The 9,340-nt window shown below is 46.2% G+C and overlaps 1 protein-coding gene across 1 annotated transcript in view; it reads left to right on the top strand.

Annotated features, from left to right (window-relative positions):
• Positions 1-9,340, top strand: part of LOC116579132 (zinc finger protein 11-like) — a 1,039,038-nt gene that overhangs the window by 79,556 nt on the left and 950,142 nt on the right.

Raw genomic sequence — 9,340 nt, 5'->3', positions numbered from 1 at the left:
TTAATAAAACAGTGGTGTTTTTTCTTTAAAAGATTTTATTTATTTGGGGGGTGCCTGGGTGGCTCAGTGGGTTAAGCCACTGCCTTCAGCTCAGGTTATGATCTCAGGGTCCTGGGATCGAGTCCCACATCGGGCTCTCTGCTCAGCAGGGAGCCTGCTTCCTCCTCTCTCTCTGCCTGCCTCACTGTCTACTTGTGATCTCTCTCTGTCAAATAAATAAATAAAATCTTGGGAAAAAAAGATTTTCTTTATTTTGTTGACAAAAAGTGATCACAAGTAGGCAGAGAGGCAGGCAGATTGAGAGAGGAGGAGCAGGCTCCCGGTGCAACAGAGAGCTCAATGGGGGCTGGATCCCAAGACCCTGGGATAATGACCTGAGCTGAAAGCAGAGGCTTTAACCCACTAAGCCACCGAGGTGCCCCAGTAAACTGTTTTCTAACATACGGATATGGGTATGCCATGAATGACGTGTTATTCTACGTCTAGTGTTGTTCTATTTCATTGCAGGTTGTTGGAGCTGATGGAATCCATCACGTGTTTGGTACTGGAGTAAAACAATATACCTAGGACACCATTTTCCCAGTACTCTGAAGGTGGAAGGGATATGTGATTATTTTTCCCCAGTCTATGCTATGATTTTCTCCTCTTTGTGAATAGGATGATATTACTGTATGTGTACTACCAAGCTTTGTGACATAGAGAATACGTATTGTTGGTCTTTTAGCTCGTGTACTCCTTGATACTGCTATTTGGCATTGATTTTGTCTAGCCAGTAGTGTTTTCGGGGCCTTGTACTGACAGGAGCTCTTCCACTAGTGCATTCCCCAGTCAGCACGCTGTAGGGGGACAAGTTAATAGAACGTCTTATACGACATCTGTACTCTCTCTCAGTGAGCCGCCATCACTCCTTTCTTCCAATACCTTCCTTCCCATGTCCCATAGAGAAGACTCCCTCTAAATCTGTTTTAGTCAGAATGGCGTATTCTGGACATAGACTTGGGACTCTATAGTATTGACCCATGGCCCCAAATGAAAGTATGTGCCTCACGTCCTGCATTGAGGGTGGTTTTCATGTGTCCGTGAGGTACACATGCACATATGACCATCCTATGTGTGTCATAGATACCCCATAAGAAAGAGAAATATTTCCCAACTAGAGTGATGTAGTAGCCTAGGGAAGAGACAAAAAATTTAAGATGAGGACTTAGCATGTAGGGTAGGACAACTGTGCTGAGCTTCCCACGTGACTTCCTAGATGTAGAAAAATAACTTGTACTTGTTTTATGACCTACTTATCTCCAGATCTCCAGTTGTATTCACCCTCATTTTTTTTTTCTTTGCTACATAGGAACCACAGCCATTCTCTTTTTTGCCTGTGTTGTGGAGAGAGTGTCTTCAGAAGATGCTTAATTGAGATTAGACAGATGGAAAGCCAATGGGTATTAAGACATAAAGCACGGGGTTGTGTGAATTGAGTCTAATTTTAATATGAGGAAGTTACCATTCTTCAAGAGAAAGACAAGACCTATTAAAACTAAATGTGAGGAACTCTTTCCCGTGTTGAAATAGAATAACACTAGACGTAGAATAACACGTCATTCATGGCATACCCATAACCGTATGTTAGAAAACAGTTTACTAGGGCACCTCGGTGGCTTAGTGGGTTAAAGCCTCTGCTTTCGGCTCAGGTCATTATCCCAGGGAGGTGGCTCCCTTTAGTCACTGCAAGACACAGGCAGCTCTTGTTGGTGTCAGTTGGTGAATACATGTCATGAGGAGAAGAGATGACTAATACGGGTCTCTCAGGAGTAGGGTAGGTCTGCTTTTTTCCTGATGATACGATTGACCTGCTGTGTCTTCCTGAGGAATAATGTTGTTGGGTATCAGTGATGTCTGTACTATCCCTGCCTAGATCCCTGACAAGGTGTGGAGGAGGGTGTTTGATGATGCAGTCATGTTGGCAGCTTTATGATGTCACGTGGTAGGGACGCCTGGGTGGCTCAGTTGGCTAAGAAGCTGCCTTTGGCTCAGGTCATGATCCCAGCATCCTGGGATCGTGTCCCACATCGGGCTCCTTGCCTGGCATGGAGCCTGCATCTCCCTCTGCCTCTGCCTGCCTCTCTGTCTGACTGTGCTCGCTTGCCCTCTCTCCCTCTATCCCTAACAAACAAATAAAAAATTCTTTAAAAAAAAAATAAGTCACATGGTAGAATAGATGTTTGAGATGAAGAAGCCTTCTGGACAGTGGAATAGGCTGGATCAGCTGGGCATGTGCTGTGGTTGCTCCCTCATTTCCCAGGTAGGTAACCCCAGTCAAGGTCAGATCCAGTGTGGTTGGGAGATCCTTCAGGGAAACTGCTTCACCGCTGTGCCGGACCTTGCTCCCTTTCTTCAGTGCCATCATGAATGTAGTAGTAGAATCCGAATGTAGTTCGGATGTCTGGGTGGCTCAGTCATTAAGTGTCTGTTTTAGGCTCAGGTCATGAGCCCTGCATTGGGCTCCCTGCCCAGTGGTGAGTTGATTTCTCTCTCTCTGCCCATCACCACCCAGCACCACAAGTGTCTCTCTCTCTCTCATTCTCTCAAGTGAAATATATTTCTTAGATAGGGTGCCTGGGTGGCTCAGTGGGTTAAAGCCTCTGCCTTCACCTCAGGTCATGATCCCAGGGTCCTGGGATCGAGCACACATTGGGCTCTCTGCTCAGCACGGAGTTTGCTTTCCCCTCTCTCTCTGCCTGCCTCTTTGCCTACTTGTGATCTCTGTCTGTCGTGTAAATAAATAAAATCTTTTATATATGTATACACATATATATATGCAGATATAAATATTTCTTAGAGATTTTGTCTATATATTTGACATATATTTGTCTATATATTTGTTTATAAATTTGTCTATATATTTGACAAAGAGAGATCACTAGTAGGCAGAGTTAGAAGGGAAGGCAAGCTCCCTGTTGAGCAGAGAGCCTGACATGGGGCTTGATCCCAGGACCCTGGATCATGAACCAAAGGCAGAAGCCCAACCTTCTGAGCCTCCCGGGCACCACAACTGTTGGTATCAGAAAGATTGCCTAGGGGTGCCTGGGTGGCTCAGTGGGTTACAGCCTCTGCCTTCTGCTTAGGTCATGATCCCAGGGTCCTGAGATCAAGCCTAGCATCAGGCTCTCTGCTCAGCAGGGAGCCTGCTTCCCCCTCCCTCACTGCCTGCTGTGCCTGCAGCTCTGCATACTTGTGTTCTCTCTCTTTCTGTCAAATAAACAAAATCATACAAAAAAAAAAAAAAGACTTTCCTACCTGGAACAGACACATGAAAAAATGTTCATCATCATTAACCATCAGGGAGATTCAAATCAAAACCACATTGGGTTACCACCTTACACCAGTTAGAATGGCCAAAATTAGCAAGACAGGAAACAACATGAGTTGGAGAGGATGTGGAGAAAGGAGATTCCTTTTACACTGTTGGAGGGAATGCAAGTTGGTGCAGCCATGTTGGAAAACAGTGTGGAGATTCCTTGAGAAATTAAAAATAGAGCTTCCCTATGCCCCTGCCTGCAATTACACTCTTGGGTATTTACCCCAAAGAGACAGATGTAGTGAAAATATGGGCCATCTGTACACCCATGTTCATAGCAGCCATGGCTACAGTTCCCAAAGTGCGCAAAGAGCCGACACACGAATGGTTAAAAAAGATGTGGTCCATTTATACAATGGAGTAGTATGCCTCCATCAGAAAGATGAATACCCAAGTTTTGTATCAACATGGTCAGGACTGGAGGAGATTATGCTGAGTGAACTGATTCAATCAGAGAGAGTAAATTACATGATTTCACTTATTTGTGGAGCATAAGGAATAACACGGAGGACATTGGTTGATATAGAGGAGAAGTGAGTTGGGGGAAATCGGATGGGGAGATGAAACATGAGAGACTGTGGACTCTGAGAAACTGCGGGTTTTGGAGGAGAGAGGGTGGGGGGTTGGGTGAACTGGTGGAGGGTATTAAGGAGGGCATGGATTGCATGGAGAACTGGGTGTGGTGCATAAACAATCATGGAACACTGTAAAAATAAATTATGAAAAGAAAAAAAAAATAGTTGACTACCTGGAGGGACAGACCATTCTTTGATAAATATTTCATCTTTCCGGGGCACCTGGGTGGCTCAGTGGGTTGAAGCCTCTGCCTTCGGCTCAGATCAGAAAGCCTGCTTCCTCCTCTCTCTCTCTCTGCCTGCATCTCTGTCTACTTGTGATCTCTCTGTCAAATAAATAAATAAAATCTTTTAAAAAAATATTTCCTCTTTCCTTTCTCCTGTGAATATAATCTCTTTAGAAATTCTAAATCCTACCTCCTCCTCCTCAAGTCACCGTCACACAGAAGCCTCACCTTCTCTTTGAGCCTCGTGTCTGTCTTGTTCCCATACTTAATAACTTAATTGTTGTGAAACTGCCTGACGTCATTGAGAACAGCACAGGATAACAAATTTTCCTCTCCTCACATTCATTCTGTTGTGTGAACTGAACCTCCACACTTCAGCCCCAGAATAGAATGTTCAGACAGAGCTGGGGATCAAGGACAGAGGTAGCTTCATTGCTTTGCCAGCCCAGGAGGCTTCAGAAGGTCGGGGCTGTGAAACCTGCAGCCCACTGGGAGAAGGAGCCAAGGGTTTGTTGGAAAATGCTGGATAATGGCCGATTTCCAGAGGAATTGTGTCTGTGCTGCCTGTTCATCATGTTCTCAGGGTGGAACCAGGTTCCTGAAAGAAAGGGCTGAGAAGTGAGTTGAGGAGGTCTGTGGAGAAGAGAAAGGTTACTTGTTGGAAATCGGAGTCTCACTGAAGCATTAATTACTTTTTTCTTTGTTCAACTTGATGCCTTTTTTTTTTTTTAATATTTTATTTATTTATTTTACAGAGAGAAATCACAAGTAGATGGAGAGGCAGGCAGAGAGAGAGAGAGAGAGGGAAGCAGGCTCCCTGCTGAGCAGAGAGCCCGATGTGGGACTCGATCCCAGGACCCTGAGATCATGACCTGAGCCGAAGGCAGCGGCTTAACCCACTGAGCCACCCAGGCGCCCCAACTTGATGCCTTTCAAGTGGTTTTCATTTCAGTCACCAAGATAGCTATTTTAAGAGGACTTCATACTTTACACTGAGCAACCACCCAGGGTTTTCTGGAATGACTAAAATAAAAAAAATAAAAAATAACAAAAGTATAACATCCAATTTTCTTTTTTTTCTAAGATTTTATTTATTTATTTGACAGAAATCACAAGTAGACGGAGAGGTAGGCAGAGAGAGAGAGAGGGAATCAGGCTCCCCGCTGAGCAGAGAGTCGGATTCGGAACTTGATTCCAGGACCCTGAGATCATGACCTGAGCCGAAGGCAGCGGCTTAACCCACTGAGCCACCCAGGCTCCCCAACATCCAATTTTCTTAAGAATGCTGAGAATTAGAATTCTCATACATCCCCGATGGGAGGGTAAAAAGGGTATGCAGGGTGGAAAACGGTGTGGCAGGTCCTTATGAACAGAACAGATACACTTACCTACTGAAGGGGAATATATGTCTCCCTTCTTACTGAAGGGAAAATGTCTCTTGGCCTGAGCATTATTTTTGAACGCTTATTGTGAATCAAAGGTAGATAAAGGAAAAGCTCTGAAAGTCTTTATTTTGCAAGAGACATTTGCTTTTATATGGGAACATTGTCTGTCAGGGGTCTTCCTCTGTGTAGCAGAAAGAGGGGGGAGGAGGCAGTCTCCCGAAACTGATGGTGGGAAGGCAGGGCTCAACTCTGCTCCCAGCCCCAGCCTTGGTTCCCCTGCTTGTCCTGGTCACCTCCCCAGTTCCTTCCCAGCAGAGTCACCTGTGGAGTTTCAAGAAGGATCTCTGCGGGCCTCCCCCTCAGATTCTGTCGGTTGGTTTGGGCGAAAACAACACTGTTGTGTTAATTAAGGGTTCCAGAGATTCTCAGTGAGGAGTGGTGGGGGAGCCCGAGGGCTTTCCGTGGTTTTCTGAAAGTGGTTTTGAGGCTTTGGTCCAGGAGAGGTGACAGGGTCTCTGCTCCGTGAATCTGGGAAGGTCGGGTCCATGCAGCCCGCTGCTCCGATGCTGACGCTGAAGTTGTGAGTGGCGGTGGCAGGGGACCCCTCCCCCCCCACAAAGCAGGTGAGGAAAATGCAGGGATGGGTGTCCTCACAGGAGCTCACAGTTTCTGGGCAGCTCCGGATACAAAGGACTGGGAAGTTGGGCCTTTTCTGCATCTCCAAGTCCTGCCCTCGGGCGAGCGGTGTGAAGAGAAGGAGCTCTGTTGCTGGATTTCAGGGCATTTTCTCCTGATGCAGCTGTGATTTCCCACAGATCTCTCATGAGAACGAAATCTAGAGGTGGAGGTTTAGACAGAAATGGCCCATTCTCAAGTGAGCTTGGTGTCCCTGCAGAGCCGTGTCCTCTGTTTCTCCGCAGACCATCGCGTTTAGAAGCTGCAGATGTGGATGCCTCGAATCTGGGTGCTTCTCGCTTCTGCGTTCACCTGTGGTTTTTTTTTTTTTTTTTTTTTTTTTTTTAAGATCTGTTCAGAAGTGATAATCACGGTTAAGTCTTGCATAGAGAATGCTTCTCTATGTCTTAGAGCCTTCTGTCCTGTGTCCCCAACCTGGCTTCAGTAGGGCATCATTAGTTGTCACTTAGACTTAAAGTCCCTCGAGGGGGCGCCTGGATTGCTCAGTGGGTTAAAGCCTCTGCCTTCAGCTCAGTTCCTGATCTCAGTGTCTGCTCAGCAGGCAGCCTGCTTCCTCCTCTCTGCCTGCCTCTCTGCCTGCTTGTATCTCTGTCTGTCAAATCAATAAACAATATCTTTTAAAAAATAAAAAACAAAGTCCCACGTGGAGTGACAAATTCCGTTGGTGGCGGATCTGGAGGGAAAGGTGTCGAGTCCAAGATTGCTGTGGCTGATGAGGTGAGATCCTGGGATATCCGGGAGGGGAATCATTTCTGAATCAGGTTCGTCTAGATTCTCGATCAGCTGTATGCAGCTGGGGAGTAAGGAAATGCAGATATAAGCTCGGTGGGTATGAGTCCTGGAAAACTTGGAAACTTCTCATTCTAAGAAAGAGGGTGTGTGTGTCTTCATCTTTAGCACGTGAAGAAGATATTCTACTTAAAATCCACTAGAGGAGGGTGACTGGGGGTCTTTGTTGACTAAGCTTGGACTGTTGGTTGAGCTCAGGTCAGGATCTCAATGTCCTGGACTTGTATCCCTGCTTCTGGCTCTGTGCCCAGAGGGGAGTCCGCTTGATATTCTCTTTCTCCCTCTCCTACCGGTCTCCATCTTCTCCAAAATATAAATCAAGCTTAGGGACCGAGGGTGGTTCCATTGGTTAAGAGTTGGCTCTCTGCCTCCAGTTCAGGTCGCGATTCCGGGGACCTGAGATCCAGCCCCGCATCCTGCTCCCAGGTGGGCAGGGATCCTGCTGCTTCCTCTCCTCTACTTTTCTGTCTGTTTGTGGTCTCTCTCGCGCTCTCTCTGGAATAAATACAATAATTTTTTCAAAATTTTATTTATTGTGGCACCTGAGTGGCTCAGTGGGTTAAGCCTCTGCCTGCAGCTTAGGTCATGATCTCAGGATCCTGGGGTCCAGCCTCACATCAGGCTCCCAGGTGGGCAGGGATCCTGCTTCTCTCTCTTCCTTTCCTGTTCTGCCTACTTGTGCTCTCTCACTTGGCTCTTGTTGAAATATATACAGTCTTTGTAAAAAATTTCTTTATTGGGGTGCCTGGGTGGCTCAGAGGGTTAAAGCCTCTGCCTTCAGCTCAGGTCATCATCCCCGGGTCCTGGGATCGAGCCCCACATCTGGCTCTCTCCTTTAAAAAAAAAAAAAAAAAAAGGATTTTCTTTATTTATAAGAAAAAGAGTGAGAGCATGAGTAGGGTGTGCTATGGTCAGAGAGAGAAGGCTACCTGCTGAGCAAAGACACACCCCCACCCACCTCACCCCCACATCATAGTCCTCCACCCCCCTACCATGTAGGAGGTGGTCCCAGGATCTTGTATCTTGGCCTGAGCAGAAGGCTGATGCCCACTGACTGAGCCACCCAGGTGCCCCTATGAATAGAATCTTAAAAGAAGATGAAAATAAAAATAAATCTTAAAAATTCAAAGAAAAGAAAGGTGTAAACTAACTATTACTAGCACAGGGATGCTGTGCCGTCTCAGTGTAGTGTCTCTGTCAGTCACTTGGGGTCCCAGACATGGGTCCGTAATTGGCTGGAAGCCCGTCCAGCAGCGCTGATGGAATTCCCTGAGGCAGGACAAAGGCGGTGGAAGTTTCCTGAATATCTAAGAGATCAGTAGGCAAGAGGACACAGCAGAGCTTGTTTGCAGTGTGCAGTGTGTGGGGGTTTCTTATTGGGGGAAGGAAGGTGAGGAGTTCTGGGGAACCTGAAGCTTGCTCCTTTCTGCTCACTGTACATGGTTGTCTTGGGAATTTTGAGGTGGGTCCCCTGCTGGGCCTGTCTGGACTCAGCCAAGGGGACACTGGGGCTCTTCCTCCACTCCTTTGCTCAAGCCTCCTTGCCTAAAAACAGCCTCTACAGATCGTATAGTGATTGAATTGTTTATGTGTATCTATTGTATTTCCAAAATTAGATTTATATTCTGAAATCCTGTTTTCAGTCCATTGGAAATACCAGTGATGATGTGTCCTTTTGTTATGCCCTAGTTTTTGCATCTGAGAGACCACCAAGGAACCAAGCATGGATGCAATCACACAAGGCTTTATTTTACTAGCTTAAGCTTGGGCCCAAGTATACCCAGCACAACGGAGTAGGAACTTGGACCCTGAACCAGATTACAGTCAGAGTTTTTAAAGGCAGAATAGGGGTGGACTCGGTGGTGGGTGAGGACAAAGGGGATTATGGATGATGTAAGTCTCCAAGGATTTTTGGAAGTAAGGACTCCAGGACCTTGAGGGGCTAGCTATTGTTGGGAGAAAGGTTATTTATTACCAATAATAAAAATATTCTCGTGAGACCCTTTAGATGTATATCAGTGGGACATATACTTGGGAATGATTCTTGACCCTATCTTGGAGGTTTAGAGCTAAAGGAATTGTTAAAGTAGACTTACAGAATCCTGGTGGGACCTGTTGGGGTAGGAGGTTGGTCAGGCTAAGATTGTCCTTAGCAAAATCTCAAGGTGAGGGCAGTTAAGTCCCTAGGAGAGAGCCACTTGGTCTGTTTCAAGGACTTGTCAGTAAGTAAGGAATTTTAATGATTTTCTTCTGCCCCTGTTTCCCACATCAGCTAAATTTGAGGTGGGATGGCCTTAATTTTCTCGGCCTCCA

This window comes from Mustela erminea, chromosome 19, assembly GCF_009829155.1.
Source record: "Mustela erminea isolate mMusErm1 chromosome 19, mMusErm1.Pri, whole genome shotgun sequence".
NCBI lineage: Eukaryota > Metazoa > Chordata > Mammalia > Carnivora > Mustelidae > Mustela > Mustela erminea.
Note: the sequence above shows the minus strand (reverse complement) of the source record. Positions and strands in the feature narration are given on the sequence as shown.